Below are 14,474 nucleotides of genomic sequence, written 5' to 3' on the forward strand. Positions count from 1 at the left end.
CGTTTTCATTCGTCATTTCTGTTATTCAGAAATTCGGATACATCCGAATCTCCGAATAATGAAAATTTGTCCGAAATGAATCGCACGCGTCTAGTGGTTATTACAGTAATGTAGGTCTTCATTTTCGGAACCCTGCCAATCAGATGTTTTTGCAGAAGCTACAATTAATTTGCATAATTTAGAACTTGGAAAAACATGAAAGCTCCACTTCAATTGGCCCCAGCTTGTAGTCTTGAAAACCCGCTGAAAGGTAATGTGTAGAGGGTTTCTAGATATTTATTTATTTATTCTAATCAGGGATATAAACTTTAGCCTTAATGTATGTTAATCCTTACCGTCCACAAAAAATCGCATCAGCATGCAGATCTGCATGCTGATTTAAAATCATCTTACATGCATTAGTTAAACAAACTTTTTTTTAATTTACTTACAAATAGAGTGCATCTACTTGCTGGTCCAATTTTGGCAAAAATTATGTAATTGGGCCCAAGCATTGCATCTTGCATCAGCAGAGTATTGCTGGGAAATCTCATCTGTAATCTCATGAGAGCTCAGAGAAACGCATTTTTTCTCCCCTGAGATGATGTGCATGGTCACATGTCCTAGTCACATGTGCCAGAGTTCCAGGAAGTAAAGGGATATCTAATAACCTGCCCTTAGTTAACATGGCCACTCTGAGAAGACTGGGGATGAAAAGGAGAAATAAGGTATGCAAAAAATAAAAGCCAGCAATTATCTAGAAGTATGTGTCCATACTGTAGATTGTCATTGCTAAACATTTCTAAAGGTGTGTTTGTTGTTAATTTAAAGATATGCGTAAAGTTCCTCTTTAAGAAAAAAAACAGGTACATGAAAAATATAGCATATTGTAGTGTCACTATAATATATTTCCTTTTCTATATCACTATATATATTTCCATACAATCATCTGTACTCAACTAGATACCTTGGAATAGCAATGGTGTACAGTGCATGCTGAAATATAAATGTAAAAACTTTTTAGATCCCACTTCACGTATCATGCTGGCTTTACATGGTCCCACTATATGTGGGATATAGCCACCTTCCTCAGAGCATTCCCACAATGGACCACATTCATACATGTTGACACATCCAGCATTGCCTGGGAAATTCTCCCATTCATCACTGCACCATCCAAAAGGCAAACTGAGTGACAGCGGGTAGGCTGACACTTGTTATAGGTGGCAGCACTGCTAATAGACATTAATGTGCATTCGTATATGTAGGCTTAATGAATCCTGGGAGATGTAGTCTGTGTAGAGCAGTGCACCAGCCTATAATACATGTGTACTGCTTGTACCTCAAAAATGTGAGCTCTTTCATGGATAGCACATTGAGGTCAAGAAACAGTATGCAGAAAAAACTGGCAGTAAACCTTGTTTGTGGATTAAAATTGAAATGTGTGGATTTATTTGTAATGATGGATAGGAAACTTTTAAGCTGGAAGGCTTAGGGACACATTTATGTTTTGAGTTCTTGTAGAACCATCAGGTATAGCTCTAGTCTACTTTTTGCACTTAACATTGTATCTATATATAACTTTTTATTTTAGGCAAAAGCAAGCTGCTTTGTTTTGCAGTTTTTCTTTTTGGCTAGTCTATAGTGCTCTGGGGATATTTTGTCATACGTAAATGTTTATATGTAGGTTGTATAAATAAATATAAAGAAGCAGTTTAAAAACATAATTGTTATGATATAACTAAAAAACTGACACCAGAACCATTATAATTACCCTTTAAAGCTTTTCTTTTGAATGGCTTGGCTCCTTCACTGTACTGGTAGAATATCAATAATGGATTGCCGAGATGAAGACTAGAATAAATTGTTACCTGTAGAAGTAAGTTTTCCAAGTACATTGTAAGGACTAGAAAAAGGGTCAGTGGCAGCTGACAAAAAGAAGGGAGCTCCAGAAAAGGGATACAGTCAGAAATCTTGAAAGGCAGAATAAGTGAAAATGAATATGATCTGATTTGGTTTTTGGCATTACTGTTAGAGGCTGTGACTCCATAAATTGCTGTACAAAAAATAAAACAACATTTAAGGTTATTCTAAAAAATAAATAATGAAAAAAATATACAGACAAGAAAATAAGAGTGGCTATTTGTAGTATTTCTATCTATTTGTTTTATGTAAAAAAAAAACTAGTTATAATGATGAAAATCTTTTAACATAGAGAAGTATAATTTCTCTACTCCTCTCAAATTCAGAATCAAAGCTTTGCACTGAATCTACAGGTTAACTGTCTTACAGCTAATATTGCCTAATTACCTCTATTCCTGGAGTTTGCCCTTTTTTGCATTATTTGATATTTTTGATGTCAGTATAGTTTTTCATTGTGTTCCTTGTTTTACAGTATATGACTTACCAAGGTGTAATTTTCTTTCCTTCTATTCCCTAAATGTATCGGCTGTGTAAAAATCCCTTTGTACATTCTGCCTTCTTGTGCCCCTAAACTGATCCAATAATAAACACAAGACCTGTTCACTGGTTTTCCTAATGATTATGCCATATAAGCTATAATTGGCTTTTCAACTCTTCACCTGTTAGGCTGTCTTGTTATAGAGTGAAGCATTTAATTAATTTGATAGTCTGCGAGGCATAACACCTAGGTAACAAATAATAATAGACTTCTACCAAACATTCCCAGCAAAGCTATTAGAAGTGTAAACTATTATATGCTGAGTCTGGAATAGAGAGAATTTTGACATAGATCAATGGAGCTTGTCACCTGCTGCGTTCTACGCTATACAGTATGTGTGAATTAGGTCTGTCATCGCCATCATCCACTGCGAAATAAAGACTGTAATCACAATCACTGCATAGGCAGTGCAATTGCTGTTGATGGCCATATATGATTTCTTTCTAAGCTTTATGGCAGTAACTATACTTTCTATTTTGCTACACAACATTTAGGCAGGTATAAGATGGTATTGAATTGCCCTTTGAAAAGGAAGCTGGCAGGGAAATAAATATAAAAGGAGGCAGAATGATACCTTTATTGGCTGGCAGTTTCCAAGCAAGCATGTATGAAATCTGGAGTCTTATCTCTGTGTACTTAATATGACAAGGCTTCAGAACTTTGTTAGAACACCTCACAAGGTTATGACAAGTTAGGCTAGAATAGCTACAAACTCTTTTGCTCTAAAAATTTATTTACTTCCATACAATTGTATTATCTTTAAAGGGCAATGCCACATTAAACTATAAAGCAGGAATTAGAGGAGCAGGGCCATTTGAGAACAGAGCTCAACTTATAGTTATCCCCATGTCTTCAGTCTTTTGAACTGCTAATTCATGTTTTTGTATGGGAGAATCTTTTAAGGTCTGCAATCTGCTCTTTCACCTTTTAGTTTGCAGGGGCCTATATGTTAGTTTGATACTTTTCTCCATTAGTTTGTCTAATTTGCAGTTCTACCTATTAATAAAAGCTTACAATTTTTACAATGTTAACTGCTTTAAGCAACAATTACTTTTATTCAGAATACATGCTCTGTGCCCTAATGGGCAGATTTTATAGTGTGCATGAGTCAATGTACTTTTGAGTGGGTCCACTAGAGCAGCATATATCCCTCTAGTGGCACAGTAAGATAGAACCAATGCAGCATGCATGCTATTAGAGCATGTTGTGCAGTTCTTTGCCCAGGAGAAGTATAGATGTGATAGAGGAGGTGAATATTGGTGCTGGGGAGGAGGTGAATATTGCTGTTGAGGCTATCTGCTGAGGGTGGTGGCATAGACTACTGGGTATCTGCATCTGATGGCCTGCAGTTAGGGGTCTTCTGCCCCTCTTTGTATTTACCTTACCTAGGCTTTGTATGTCTACAGATTTGGGTTAGCTGTGTCTCTTACATAGCAGTGCCATGTAGGAATTTAAACACCAATATTTTCAGTTCAAGGCAGACAACATGGCTCCGATATAATCCTTGTTTGCATGGATCTCCCAAGAGTTTCTTCTTCTCATCGGGTGGAGCTCTAAGATATAACCCCCATGGCCCAGCCTGGCCTACCCAGGATACATTCCCACTTTTGAGTCCACACTCTAGGCTGGCATAATTCTATCTGTCACCACACACAGATTCATGATCAAGAGAAACTCCCCCCCTCCAAAGGAATAACAACAGTCCAGGTCGGGTTATGTGATAACTAAACTATAATATTTAACTGAGGCAAATCACCTGATCAACAGATATATCAGAGGCAGCTGTTATTTCACAGGCACATTTTTGTACAGGTTATAGATAATTAATCTTCTCAGAGAGATACATGTCCACACTTAAACTCACTTCCTAAAGGTGGCTATACACCTTACAATTATCATGAAATGTTATTTGTCCCATCATGGCATCCTCATTCAATTCCTGCACAAATAGCCCATCATGCACAGACCAATGTAGACTTTAATATTTGTTCATCAGCAATACTAACTGGACGATTTTCATCAATTGACACAACAGATTTTTGTTTGCGCATGTGCAGTGTTCATGTTGCGATTTTTGTTGCACGTAAACGCCATTAATCCATCGATTTTCGTCTGTTTCGACAAAGGTTTTCTAGTTTGCCCATTCAACTAGATTCGGCCAGTTGTACACTAATTGTGATCATGCACTTCACATCAACTGGCCGATTATCGAACAAAAAAAGGGATCACATTCATTTTTCAAATGATAATTGTAAGGTGTATGGGCACCATAAGGCATTCTCTTTACATCTGGGGTGATAGTGAAGGGGAGCATTCATGCTCAGTATCCATAGCACTCATATCTTGCTCTTCTATGTCCACTCCATAAGAAGAAGGGTCTCTGTCTCTCTTTTCTTTATTCCTGTGGCCCACTGCTTAACGCCTCCAACTGTCAAGTATTTATCTCTCTTCGGGGAAATGTTGAATGACAGTAGCACTCCCATCAGGACAACATGGACAGGACCTACTCTTAAGAGCTACATGTAATATTTTAAAAGATTGACTATTCTGATCTAAAGAAGCAGACACGGTATTATTAAAAGCTTAACACTAAACTTCTCCAGTATTGATGCATATAAGATGGACTATTATATCCTGTTACATATGATGTCATTACATCGCAAAGCTGGAGAAGCGCCTAAGATGAATATAAATTGTAATATATAAATTATTAAATAATTTGTAGATTCCTTGGACATTTATGGCATACGATCTTACGAAGCGGCCGTCAAGCTGCAACCTCGGGGACACTGGTGGCTCGGAGGTGATTGCGGACTGTGCTCTTTGTGGCTCCCCAGGTTTGGGGTCTCTTTTGATAACCTTCAGCTTATGTCTGCTTATCACCTTCTCCCCACCATCTATTGGGAGGTCCTCTCTGTCCTTGGGCATGCTTGGGCCCTTGCTCTGCTGGTCCGGCCAGGCGTGCACGGATTACTCTCTGGGAGAGATCTCCTGAGGAAGCGCTTGGAGCGTGAAACGCATTGAGAGAGAATCACCATTCCTGCTATGTAGACGAGTACATGTTATATCAATTATGTTTGTCATGGCCATCTAGTCTCCCATTATAACTCTGGAATAGCTATTTGGAGATCAATCTGTTTTTCTTTTTCTGTTTTGTAATGTGCATGTATCAATTATATTTTTAAACATCTTTTAACCTTTGTATAATAAAATACTCTTGTTTTATCATGTGGTAATTTTGGATCTTTGTCACTTGGTACCTAAAAAGCCCCACTTCTTCCCCTTATTTTTTGACTTGATACATTAGGGGTGTAGTACCTTTTTCAGAACCTGGTCACGTTTATTTGACCTGGCATAAGATCTTAATCTCTGTCAAAGTAAAAACGTGTTTTTTAAAAGGACTTAATGGAACAAGATTTTTCAATGTTATGATGTAAAAAAAGTCCATATTAACTACATAAAAACGCTTAGGGTATAGAGCGAATGGGATGTTGAGACCAAAAATTATTTGAACCCCTTCACCATAAGCCTTATAAAAAGGTCTGATTCTTCCTGCTGGAATTTCCAATGTATACTCCCTTATAGGAAATGCAGGGGTGGGAGGAGTAAAAATAGAAACTTAGGTGGAGATATCTCATGGCTGGAATCTCTGAGAGATTATAGAAGCTAATGGCTGAATGGATACGCTTAGCCAATAATTTGTGTTTGCGTGCACAACAAAATGTAATTGTGTGTGAGAGGAAAATATTTTTTTCTAAGCTTAAATTCATCTTGGTTGAAGACAAGCATTCTAATTGTGGATTGTAGCAAATAACAATCGCCTTTGTGAACTTGTCCTGCTTCATCATTTGTCCCACCCTCAACTAATTTCAGCCCCTGATTTTAGCTCCCTTACTACCAGAGATCCTCCTCAGACACAGATTGGACAGATAGAGCAGATGTAAAGGATCTGGGAGTTGGCTCTGACAAAGATGTCTGTTATACAGTGGACTGGCAGAATGGGGGCATAGCGAGTGTAATTTGTACATATCTCTCCACTGATCCATCAATCTGGACTTCTCCTTTATGTAGTACTGTGTATATTTGAAAATGAATGTTGCTTTTGTTTTCATAACAGTAAAAAACATGTAGTTAATATATTTGCAAGTAGATTTAGATCTATTTGATTACAAGCTCTTATCACCTTTTAGCATTGAAAGCACTCATTGTAGTTTATGTTAGATCAATGGACAGGATTTCACTTGAAGACGAAGTGTAAGCAAAATGAATGTAAATGTCATTAGGAACTTATGAGCAGATGTTTCTTCTTTTATTAGATTATTTTCCATACTAAAGTCCTTTAGTAAACACAGATACAGAGACACACAGGAATAGTCCAAGCAAGTTTTCCCTGCACCTGTGTTCACCAGAGCAGCAAACAAGCACAGGTTCAATGCACAGGTTCTTGTACAACAGGTCCATAGCATAAAGCATACAAAACTCTTTTTTTTCTCCTCCATGCCCCCCTACTATACCCCCCTCACACTCTTCAACAGCCACTGTAGATCAGGCTGGACTTTGGAGCCTGCAGTTACTGCCCCATGCTCCCATTTACATTATGAGGACTGAACACATTCACAGTGCAGACACCAAACTCCTCCCATTGAGACCAACTCTGCCCTCTTCTATCCCATTTTCTGTACTTGGGAATAGACATGTGCGATTCGTTTCGTTCCGAATCGAAATTCGGACAAATTTTTTGAAATTCGGACATTCGGATGTATCCGAATTCCGAATTACAGACATAACTAATGCAAATGAATCCGAATTTCCATTTCCGAAATTCGGTAGCGTTAGTTCGAACGTTCGTTTCGTTTTCTGTTCTTATTCGTTTCTTATTTGTTTCGTTCGTTGGAGCAAAGTGACATTAGAGAAGGAGAAAAATATTTTTCCCCTTCAAATGTCACTTTGCTGCAAACTAACAAACGAAACGAATACGAAACGAATACGAAACGAATAAGAACAGAAAACGAAACGAATGTTCGAACTAACGCTACCGAATTTCGTCCGAATCCGAATTCCGAATACGAATTGACTTTCACACCCGAATCCCGAAAAAACGAAATAACACAAATCCGAATTTAAAACGAAACTAAACGAATTTTTTGGCAGTGCACATGTCTACTTGGGAATCCTCCCAGAAGTTACATCATAGCATATTAGTGTGAATGTACAACTCTATGTTGACAGTATCACAGCTTATGTAACTATATAATGATAATAGTGTGTGATTGATCAATGCTATGGAATATGTCAGAGCTAAATAAATATACACAGTTAGGAGCAGAAATAATTGGATACTGACACAAGTTTTGTTATTTTAGCTTTTTACCAAAATAAATTCAAGTTACAGTTAAATTTAGAATCTCTTCAGAGAAGTCTCTGAAAGTGCAGTCTCTCTGCTTTAAGTTGAGGGTATACACATCCATATTGGAGGAAGTGTTTAGGAACTACAGGTTTTTAATATGTAACCTCCTCTTTTTCAAGGGACCAAAAGTAGTTGCACAATTGACTCAAAAGCTATTTTGACAGGTGTGGGCTAATCCTTTGTTATTTTGTCATTGGTTAAGCAGGTAAAAGATCTGGAGTTGATTCCAGTTGTGGCATTTGCAGTCGGAAGCTGTTGCTGTGAACCCACAGCATGTGTTCAGAGAAGCTCTCAATGCAAGTGAAACAGGCCATCCTTAGGCTGAAAAAAAGAAACCCATCAGAGGGATATCAGAAACATTAGGAGTGGCCAAATTAACAGTTTGGTACATTCTGAGAAAAAAAAAAAAACAGCACTGGGGAACTCGTCGACAAAAAAACACCCGAACATCCATGGAAAACAACTCTGGTGGATGACTGTAGCATCCTTTCCATGGTAAAGAAAAACCCCTTCACAACATCCAGTCAAGTGAAGAACACTCTCCAGGATGTAGGCATTTATTTATCCAAATCTACCATAAAGAGAAGACTTCAGAAGAGCAAATACAGAGGGTTCACCACAAGGTGCAAACCATTCAAAAGCTTCAAGTATAGAAAGGCCAGTTTAGATTTTGCCAAAAATACATCTAAAAAAACCATCCCAGTCCTGGAACATCATCCTTTAAACAGATGAAACTAAGATCAACCAAGATGATGAAAGGAAAAAGTATGGAGAAGGGTAGGAACGGCTCATGACCCGAAACATGCCACATCATCTGTAAAACACAGCAGAGGCACTATGATGGCATTAGCATGATTGGCTTCCAACAACACTGGGTCGCTAGTGTTTATTGATGATGTGACAGAAGCAGTCAGATGAATTATGAAGTGTATAGGGATATATTTTCTGCTCAGATACAGCCAAATTTAGCGAAGTTGATTAGACAACACTTCACTTTACAGATGGACAATGACCCAAAACTTACTGCAAAAGCAACCATGGAGTTTTTAAGGAAAACAAGTGGAATATTCTGCAATGGCTGAGTCAATCACCTGATCTCAACCCATTGAAGCATGCAATCCACTTGCTTAAGATGAAACCTCAGGCAGAAATACCCACAAACAAACAATAACTGAAGGCAGGCCTGGCAAAGCATTACAAAGGAGGAAACCCAGTGTTTGGTGATGTCCATGCATTCTAGACTTCAAGCAGTCATTGCCTGCAAAGGATTCTCGACAAAGTATTAAAAATGAAAATTTTTGTTATGGTTGTGTTAATTTGTCCCCTTACATTTGAGCCCCTAAAATAAGTGGACTGTGTATGAAAATGGTTGCAATTCCTAAACTTTTCATATATTTTTGTTTAATCCCTTGAATTAAAGATAAAAGTCTGCACTTCAATTGCATCTCGGTTGTTTCATTTCAAATCCATTGTGGTGGCGTACAGAGCCAGAATTATGAAAATTCTGTCAGTGTCCAATTATTTCCAGACCTAACTGTATAATATAGGATGTGATTGTATAACTCTTCAGAATATTCTTGAGCTATATAAATGTATAGTAATGATGAGTGATTGAACATTTCTATGGACTATGTCAGAGATATATTAATGTATTATATGATTATTAATAGACATGTGCACTGCCAAAAAATTCGTTTCGTTTCGTTTTAAATTCGGATTTGTGTTATTTCGTTTTTCGGGATTCGGGTGTGAAAGTCAATTCGGATTCGGACGAAATTCGGTAGCGTTAGGTCGAACGTTCGTTTCGTTTTCTGTTCTTATTCATTTCTTATTCGTTTCTTATTCGTTTCGTTCGTTCGTGACATTCGAGGGGGAAAAAATATTTTTCTCCTTCTCTAATGTCACTTTGCTCCAACGAACGAAACGAATAAGAACAGAATACGAACAGAATACGAAACGAACGTTCAAACTACCGCTACCGAATTTCGGAAATGGAAATTCGGATTCGTTTGCATTCGTTATGTCTGTAATTCGGAATTCGGATACATCCGAATTTCCGAAAATTCGTCCGAATTTCGGAAATGGAAATTCGGATTCGTTTGCATTCGTTATGTCTGTAATTCGGAATTCGGATACATCCGAATGTCCGAATTTCCGAAAATTCGTCCGAATTTCGATTCGGAACGAAACGAACCGCACATGTCTAATTATTAATAGTGTGGGATTATAAATAAATATAATAGTGTGTGATCGTATAACACTACGGAATATGTCAGAGCTATATAAATGTATAGTATAAATTAGTAATTGCACAAACCCATGGAATATGTCAGAAATGTGTAAATGTATTATTTTATTTTATTTATAATAGTGTGTGATTCAGAATCTGTCAAAACTATGTAAATAAAAGAATAATAATAGTAATACTTGTGTGTCATTGTGCAATCTGATTGTGCATACTCTCCTATACATAGTGCCTGTGTCCACTCTGCACTTCTCTCACATGCTACCCACTGTCAAACCCTCTGCACTCCTTCCCTGTACATAGTAGGCACTATCATACCCTCTGCACACCTTTCCTGTACATACTACTTACAGTTATACACTCTGGACTCCTCTCCTTTACCCATTACACACTGTCATAGTCTCCACACTCTACATCTTACCCACTAAAACAGGTATTAAACATTATTTCTAATATCTAATATACATTACAAGGCTAAACATACAGTATATTGCGTGTTCCAGGGGAGGGTATTTATTTACAGCTGAGCTATAAATACTTACCTGTCTTTCTTCCTGCCTCTTCCTGCCTCACCAACACCTCTTGATTTTAAAATCTTTGCTCTGTGGATCTGCCCCTTTCCTCACTGCAGGTGCTGGCTGGAGGAACAATTGAGTGCAGTAAGGAACAGACATCTAGCTTGGATGTTGAAGATACTGTAGAAAGTTTCTTAAGCAGGATAGGTAAGTACTTATTGCATACTTTACAGGGAATACAGCTTTTAACATTTTAAAAACAGTAATAGAGTTGCTTTTTGTTCTGGTGGGGAAGGGCATTTAAACAACTTCTCTGAATGGAGGGAGAACATATCTCTATGGTTGGGCTAAATACTGTATATGTACTGGGGAAAGAGTATACAATTATTATTTACTGTTTTGGTCCAATCGTCTGTTCCTGCTGTGTGTGAAGCAAGGTTGCATATGATGAGTCTTTGGACTGCCTTGCACACTTTTTCATCTTTAGTCAATATCCAGGTCGGTTTTGACAATTTCAGTCTTTTACCTCAAACTCTGTTCCATTGATTCTCTTACTGGCATTACCTCATTCTTTTTTGCTATTTTTTGTGGAGCTAGATATGCAGGGCTTCAGCCCATGTGGTTCAAGTGCAAGAAACCTTGACTCCTAATTATGCTGATTTTAATAGGCTGGTGTTTTAAAAAAATGTCCACGTTTTTGTAACCACTTTTGAATAAATGTAGACTTTCTGTTCTTAGGATTTTATGATTTTATTCAGTCATTTTATTTTTTCCTGACCTGTAATTTTTAGATTTAAATTCCTTTTTTGGCTTACCTTATTGTACAGGAAGATGATTAGCAAGTTTAAAGTTCAATGACTTAGAGACACCTTTTTATTAACCTCCCTGGTGGTCTGATTTTTTTCATTTTTTTCCATTATTTTTTTGTTTTTGTTTTTGTTTTAACGTTTAAATTTGTTGCCGGTTCCGCCCCCCTGCGATGTGTACGCTCGCAAGGGACGGAACGTGGAAGATGGATGCCGGCATCAGCCTGAGGACACAACGGGGATCGTAGACAAGGTAAGTGTGGCGCTGTGTAATCCTGAGTGTGGCTCAGGGTTACCGCTTTTGGTAATGAAAATTAACCCAGATGTAAGCAACATGCCCATTCCGCAAATGCGCCAAGTCCTGCTAAGAAGAAAAACACACGCATGCGCGCAGCGAGCATTTCCCATCGAAAGACGCGCAGTGTGGCGCACCGGAAATGACGCGCATACTGCGCGAGTTCCAAGAAAAACGCGCCAAAGGTGCACAGGAAAGCAAAACAAATGACAAACGCACTCAACAATTTGTCACCAACTATACAGTAAGGTGCACAGGAAGTGACGTAATTGATTACCTCACTTCCCTATATAAACCGAACCAGCATGTCTCTCAAATTGCTGGATTGTCTTATCAGCTTCTGTCTGTGTTGTGTATCCTGTTTCCTGTTTTGAAGATTAGATCACCGTTTGCTTGGATTTTGACCTTGGATCATTTTTGGACTACTCTTCTGCCTCTTCCTTCGGTACTGCATCTGACCTCCTGGATTTTGACCTCGGCTTGTGTTGACTTTGATTTCCGGATTACCCTTCAACTTGCACGATTCCACAACCACTGGCACTCATGCCATTCGGTGTCTGCCTGGCCTCTGTCACCATCCTCAAAGGCCATAAGACACGAGGTGCAAGGGAAGCCCCCTCAACCATCCAATCTCCCAGACCAGGTTCGTAATATCAGAGCCACACTCGGGAATACCGCCAAGGAGGTTAAAGGAATTATGAAGATGAAATTTCAGACTCACCAGAATTTATAGATTTCAGACTCTGAAGAAGGCACTTTGGTGCTGAAACATGTAGGACTTTGGGAGCACTTATTTGTTTACTTAGTTGGAGGTGATGGTCACAATTGTAATTACACAATTGGAGAGAGGAAAGGAAAGGGGACTGAAGTGGAAGAAGATTCAGAGGAACAAACAGTGAGATGATTTTGGACACACTAGAACAAATAGGTAATGTATTGATTAAGAACAGGATAAAGTTCAATATCGGAGGTTAATTGGTAACGAGAACATTTATCTCATGATATAAACTACATTGTACTAAGTGAGTTGCAATAGTCAATACGGTAGATAACAAGGGAGTGGATGAGTAATTTAGCGGTTTCATTGGTGAGGCGGCAGGATTTGGATAGTGATTGGATGTGGTGCAGAAAGGTGAAGTCTGAGTCCAGGATGACACCTAGCACCTTGGCATGGGGGGAGGGATAGATACTGTAGTTGTTTTATCAATCTCAAGGGAAAAGTTGGGGAAAGGTGTGTGAGTAAATATAATTAGCTCAGTTTTTGAAATATTGAGTTGTAAGAAGTGTTGTGACATCCAGATAGATATGTCAGTTAGTAGATTAGTGACACGGAAGGACACTGTGGGGGTGAGTTGTAGAGTTCTAAAGCTTGTTGCCCCCTTCTAACCTCTTGCACATTTCTATTGGCCAAAGAGGCAGCCTGTCATGGCGATGGACCGATAGGAATATAAGGATGTGGGATTTAACAGCAAGCTCTAACATTATCTAAAAAAGCTTGAGCTTTGCCCTATCAGTACAGACTAGTATTTTGACCATATGTGCAGGATTTTGAAGCTTCTGCCAATCTTTTTTGAGGATTTGTGTGCCGCTACCTCTATTGTATAAAATATGATGCAATGCATAATCATAGTTAATATTTTTATGACTGTGAAGTGAGAATTTACCTTAAGCCTTTGTATATTGGCACTAGTATAGCTGGTTAATATACTGTCATCTTGTGGTCGTTGTGGCTATTGCACCATCTTTTCTGTGTTCCTTCCCCTTGTGTGTCATGTATTTCCCCTTTCTTGTCCAAGTAGTGGTTTTGGTATCATGGCTGCTTGTCTCATGGCCACATGTTATGCTTACTTGGGGGGAAACATTACCATGTTTTGACCTGAAAATACCGTCATTTTATTCATCTGCTGCATCCCTTTGACTGATGTAACTTGCTGCAATCAATAAAGATTTTCGTGGAAGAAAAGTTATTTGGTAAGTTCAGCTATCTGATAAGGATTGTCCATGTGATTATATCGTATGTAGGCCAGGCATACAGGTCTCAGCAAGAGATAAATTGCTAATATAGCAATTGGAGTCAGAATAATTTTGACATGCAATATATACAAACATTTCTTTAAAGACTTTGCAATTAATGGAAGGTGATGGTGGTGTAGCTCAGGAGGACCCATATTTGAATACATAGAAAATCTCAGGCAGCAGATTGGAGAGCGGGGAATGAACTTGAGTTTATTATATATACCATTTTTGGTTCCCACCGCTTTGCTTGCTTCACTTATGGTATTTTAAGCTGCAATTTAAAGACATTATCATTTAAAGGAATGCTTTTGTAAACACACTAAAAAATTGTCCTCTTCCTCCTGCAGTATTTTTCTTAATCTCAGGGAATAAAATAATCATCCAGTGCTCTGAATACATGCTAAATGAACCCAGCCATGACAATGCAATCTTTTATAAGGCCTGCAATATGCTAATCAGTGTATAATGTCTTTAAAATGGGCATTACATGGCTTCAGTGATGGGATTGTGAGTTCAGTGACATGGAAGAGTGCTGTCCTTTCTTATTATCATACATCTGTTAGAAAGCTGGAATAGGAAACCTTGCCTATTATCTGAATATCAAGCATATGTCATTGAGACTTGGAAATGCTGCAAAATACCTCTCCTTAACTGACCATATGTATAGTGTTTCCCACACGTTAGCTTATAGCTTCTGTAATGGACCTATTAAAGTGATTTTTTTTATTCTTTAATGTACTCTATCAAGCA

Source organism: Nanorana parkeri, unplaced genomic scaffold (assembly GCF_000935625.1).
Source record: "Nanorana parkeri isolate BGI_ZX_2015 unplaced genomic scaffold, ASM93562v1 scaffold103, whole genome shotgun sequence".
NCBI lineage: Eukaryota > Metazoa > Chordata > Amphibia > Anura > Dicroglossidae > Nanorana > Nanorana parkeri.